This window comes from Canis aureus, chromosome 12 (assembly GCF_053574225.1).
Source record: "Canis aureus isolate CA01 chromosome 12, VMU_Caureus_v.1.0, whole genome shotgun sequence".
Classification (NCBI taxonomy): Eukaryota; Metazoa; Chordata; class Mammalia; order Carnivora; family Canidae; genus Canis; species Canis aureus.
This window is the reverse complement of record NC_135622.1, coordinates 34,901,912-34,907,911: the sequence shown is the minus strand read 5'-3', so window position 1 is coordinate 34,907,911 and position 6,000 is coordinate 34,901,912.

Below are 6,000 nucleotides of genomic sequence, written 5' to 3'. Positions count from 1 at the left end.
TGTTACTCAGAAATGTTTTCAGTTATTTGCAAGAGTAAAATGAGTTTCCTCATACATTCCAACTTCTAGTGACCTCTCAGGCCTTCTGATTTTTGCATGTGTGCTCCTAATATGGATATTGCGGATGGATATTTGACTAACTACAAGCTACAACAACAGATAAATGTTCCAAAATAGACATTTTAGCACAGGAGTAACATGTTAGTAGGGGCCACAGCATCAGGAATTTAAGAGGTGAATCTTCTGGAATGTTCCACGGCTTTGTCCTGCATGTAATGTCTTTCAATGGCCTCCCATAGTCCCCTGTATCAAAGTCTTAGCATTTCTTCCAGTCTTTCAGGGCCTGCGATAATCTGGCTTTAATCTCATCCATCAAGTGGGAATAATAACAGCTGCCCTATTTATCCCACAGGTTTTTGATCAAAATAAAGGAAACAATACATGTGAAAGTGATTTGAAAGATATAAAAGCTGTATGTGTTTAAAAGGTAGTTTCTTTATGACTATGTTTTTTGCGTTATTCTCCTTCCTTTAGTACCAGGATTTCCTGTCCTTAAACCACAGGCTCCCCAATACCTGGCGCAATATTTCTCTAATGCACAACCTCACTCAACCTCTACTGCTGACCAGCACCACCACCGCTTGAATATTCACCTTCTATCTTGGACTTCAAAACAACGGTTTTTAATGACCAGCATATCCTTGCCCTCAAGGACTGGCTTGTCTACTTCAGACTCATCTTCAGTCTCCTTCCCCATGTTTCTGAACCTACAGTAATAAATCTTCAACTTCCTAAAACAAACAAACAAACAAACAAACAAAAAAACCCAAAACCAAAACCAAACAAACCAAACAAGCAATGATCTCCTCTGGCCTCTGCTATCTCAGCATATTCTGCTTCCACCCAAGTTGTGAATCTGAATTATTCTGTTTTGTGAAACAAGCGTTGTTAGTGTGAATATTGGGGGTCTGAATCTAACAAAGAAACCATCTCCCCCAAAGGTACTGGAATCATCAAGTCCTGCGTAAGAGTTAAAGTCTAAGAAGAAGCAGGGACCAGTGAAAGGCAGCCATCTCAATAGATGAAGAGAATCAACATCTATTGAGAGCTGGGCTATGGAGGCTAGATTCAGAAGGCTCTGGAGGCCAGGGTGAGGAACAGAGGGTGGACCACTGCCTGGGACAGGCATTGTTGGTGAGCTGGCTCTGGCATATTCTTTGACGTGGTGCTAGGGTACACTGCTGGCTGCATGACAAAGGCCAGGGCTGGGCACACACCTGGCTTGAGAATCACTGTCCCCTAGTCAGCAACAGCTTCACTGTCTATGGAGAAAGTCCTTAACCTGGTGTGAGTGTTGTTTCAGGTATCACGAGCTTGGGGATTGAAATGTTCACATTTCCTTTAATGGCTGATTTTTAGGACGATATGGTTGATGGCAGGCAGTTGCGCTGGCCCCCAAGTCCTCTGCCCCTTGGAGCCAAGCGCCTCCTTCTCAACCTCAGCCCTACTCTTCAAATTCTTTTCTGTCTCTCATCTTCTCAGAGGGAATCATGGGAGAATGGCCTCAAAAGATACAGTCATGCTTTCTCCTGGATTCAGTTTCATTCCAGGGATGCTTTACATTACAGTTTAGCTTCAATTTGGCCACGGAGTGAAACATGTTATGGCCATAGTTTCTGGCTCTCTCAGCCATTTCTTTAAACCTGCTCATAATCATAGACCCTTAGACTGGAAAGCACCTTAGAGATCATTGAGTCAGACTTCCCTGGTATTTTTAAATAAAGAGAAAGGTTCAGTGACTCTCCTAAATGACACTGACTTAGGGATAGTTAGTATTGGTGTTCAGGTTTCCTGGTTTCCAGCTCAAAATGCCTTCCCTATACCACCCAGTGTCTTCTTAATTAGGTAGCAGGTAATTTAAAAGAATTTTTTGAAAAGTGCAAGATTTAGTTTTATGAAGTAACAGTCCTTTCATTTGTCTGTTTTGTAAGATTTCATTTTCATATATTAGGCTCCTAATGATAAGATACCTACATATCTGATTGAGATAAAATGTTTTGCTTTTGAATGATCTCAAAGGAATATAGTTCTTTTGGCTCTGCTCTCTACTGTCTAAGTATGAGTCTCAGAGACTACGAGAGCAGACTTTAGAGTTACTCCAGAGTAGAATTGTGGGGTCACAGGCTGGGAGGCAAGAGCTGTGAGTGAGAAGGTTTACTTTCTTACAAAGTGCCCCCTCCACTGACCTAAGGGTCACACGAAGCAGGTGCTCTGTCCCGGTCTCCCCCATGTTGCCCACGGCTCACACAGTGCCCAGGTCAGAACAACGGCTTGAGAAGTGCATGCTGGACAAAGAGGAATGAGGGAAAGAAAGTTTCTTTTTCCTCAACCAATGATGTTTCTGAAAATGAACATAAAAGATGGTCAGGGATAACTGAGTTGGTGAGTGGAGAGATGAGGGTGAAGAAAGGAGATACTTCTGTTTTAGTTCTCTGTTACTGGGTAACAAACTACCTCAAAACTTAGTAGCTCCATACAAGAATAATTTATTATTTCTTATTATGCTGTGGTTTGATTGGGCTCAGTTGGGAGGTCCTTCTGCTACATACGGCATCGGCTAGGGTCACTCACAAGGTTGCACTCAGTGGGGAGTTCTACCCAAGATGGCCTTTCATCCTCTGGGAGCATCCCATCCTCTTTTGGTGGAGCCTTGTATTATTCAATACTCAAGTCTGAGTTTCTTAAGTAGTGGCTGGAACCAGGAGGGCAAGGGTAGAACTGCCAGCTCTTGAGGCCCAAGCCTAGAAATGGCAAGGTGTCACTTCCAGTACATGGTATGGATCAAAGCAGGTCACAAGGTCAGCCCAGCTCAGCAGGAGGGAAAACAGAGTCCATTCCTTAATTGAAGTGGTGGCATGCACAGACAGGAACAGAATTGTTGCAGCAAACTACACCAGGAAAGGAGAAAAGCTGTCAATACTCAGTGCCTTGGCTGGCTAAGGCACCCGGAGATGTGTGTAATGCACACCCCCAGACAATAGTCCATCTTGAAGGCAAATGTAGCTGTCCAAGGCTATGAAAGAGGCACAAAAATTGAAATAGGATTTGCTCAGATTACCGATAAGGCTGCTATGTATGCTTTATCACCTGAAGTCTCTGACTTAAGAAATGCCTTACCCTGAACACTGTTGTCTACACCCAATGGGTTTTTTTTTTTCAAGATGTGAGCTCTGAGGGCAAGAGTCTAATAAAGATATTCGGCTACTGCAACTTTTCTTCAGAGCGTGCTTAGGGCTTTAAATGAAAGCAGTAAATTTTCTTCTTCAGCAATAATAAGAAAAGCCTCGAACCATTTATGTAACATAATTCAGAAGTTATAGGATGGTTTACAGTGAAGCATTTTTATGAGCAATCAAACGCAACAGTCAAACGATTTTTCCTTATTCCAGCTTGAAAATGCTAAGACTTCCAGCCACACTGTGAACCAAGGTCAAAAGGAAAGGAAACAGAACACACAGGGAGGGAATCGAGAGGCAAACTCTGCTCTTCACTAGCTTGTGGCCAGGGCCACTTACCCGTCTGCTCCCTGCCTCTGTTTCTATATTTTTCAAGTGGGGATGATAAAGTGGACTTTGCCTTGGCTGGTCCTGCCCCTGTTGGCCACAGCCCTGCCATCATAATAGATGTGAATAGTCTGAGTACTGAGAAGTGTTCTGAATTTTGCTATTTGGTCTCAGGGAAAGACTGGATAGATACAGAGTATCCGTCAATATCTAAGGTGAATATTGTTGGGTTTTTTTGTAGAGGCTTTATTACTATTATCATCTCTAATTATGAAAGTTATCCATGAACGTGGGCTAATTGCAAGAAGTTCAGACCCATATAAGGCAAAAACAAAGACAAAACCAAAACCAAAACCAAACAATAACCCAAAACACCTTTTCTTTACATCCCACCTTTCACCCCACCCTGTCTCCCCAGAGCTAACCACAGTTATACTTGATGTGTATCTTCTAGATTTTTGCATACTTAAAAAAAATCCATAAAGAGGTATGCAATTTGACGTAAATAGTATTAATTATTACGAACTCCCATACCATTTGCACACAGCTTCTTCAGAAGTCAATGAAATCTTTTCCATCTTTCCTAATTAAAATCTTGACCAAAACCTTCACACCGAGTCACTACAGACTCTTTGTAAACCTCATGCATACACATTGCGTTTCTCACTTTCATTACTTCCTGGAATACATTTTATTTTACTGTATCCTATGCCTCTTTGTAAGAGTGCTTAAAAACCTCAGGTAATAAGATTTGAAATACAAAAAGAACTTGTCAAATGTTGGTTGCTTCTGCTTCTTCTTCCTTATCCTTGATCACTTTGCCTTTTTTCTAAACAAACCCTCAAGCTGATAGGAACAAGAGACTTCCCTCTCCGCTTGCGTCCACTGTTTCCCTGGGTCATTCCAAGTTCAGGGAGAGACTTTTACCTCAGATAACCCCTTTCTCACACACAGATCCACATCTACCTTTGCATTCCTCCAGCATTCTTTCAGAGTTACCTCAGGAAAATCTCCACTCTTCGCCCCTCCCTGATTCACTCGGGCTGAAACTGAAAAACGCAGCCCTGCGTTGGGGTTGTACTAGTGATTCGTCTACAGGGATACAAACATGTGTTTGCTCATTTACTTGTGCTAAAATATTTCTCACGTGCCTACAGATAGGATCACCCATGTATGCAAACATGGACCTAAGGGCCTGACCCAGTTTAAGGGATCATAGGTGGCTTCTCTGAAAGAAGAAGGGGGCCTCAACCGGGAATCTGAGAGATGAAGTGTAGGAGGAGGTAACTAGGCCACAGTGTGTGGGGGGAATGGGGGTGGGGTGGGGTGGGAGTGTAGGGGGTACATTTGCATTTTGAAACAATACCTCTGACTTGTGGGGAAAACAAGTTGAAGACCTGCAAACGTGTTTCATGGAAAACAGTTTCAAAAGACTCAAGTAAGAATAGTGTTTTATGAGGATTAGCAAGATTCTGGTAATCTTGAAACAACACAGATGTTCCCTTTAAAATCTTAAAAAATGTTCATTTATCACCTAATCCTCTGATGATTAAATCCATTTCAAGTATTTAAGTGTTATTTAAGATAAAAATTGGAAGAACTTTCTTCTCAATGATGACGATTCATATTATACCCAGAAAGTTTCTACTGTATTGTGTGTAACTTCTGATGGTCCTGCCACCGTCCTTGCTCTGGAAGGTGGAGGGAAAGAAGGTCCAGGTGAGGCCTGGCAAGGAGGAGGTTCCCAGAGGACCTCCAGGAGGCACCCAGTGCAGCTTACCTCGGCATACCTACCTGGGCCAGGATGTAGTTTAGGTCTTCAAGTCCCCAAACTTGATTCATTACCTTCCTGCCCTTACTGCTCTAATTTCTCCCAATTTTGTTTAAAATAATTTATTCATGATCCAGATTTTCACATGATCATACTTATCAATAATTTCTCAGGAACCATTTGTTGAGGAGGCAGTAAGTAATCAAAATATATCAATGCGGTATGAGCCAGAATCCTCAAAGCACCCGCTTTGGCAGTGTCAGAGGCATAAAAAATCAGGAACATATTTCATTCTTGTCCTCAACAAAAGGCTCGACAGAGCAATATTAACAATCATGGAGACAAACAGACGCTTGCAAACATAGATCAGCTCTTGGCATTTAAGGATTGTCTCTGAGGACAGGATTCTGCATTCTAAAAATTTCATGATTCTGATTTAATCCACACATTTAAAAATATTTTAAACCCCACTGAAGAATATTGAGAATGGGTGCTGTCCAGGTAGCTTCGTTAAAATATATCTTCACTCATCTTTGTTTTATTGGATATTGATTTCTATTTTATTCAAGTTTTAAACTATGGCTTAATGTATTTGTACCCCTTTTTTTCCTTTGCTGTGGTATTTCTGGACTTCACCTTCCAGGATGCTTGGATAATTTGTGATGG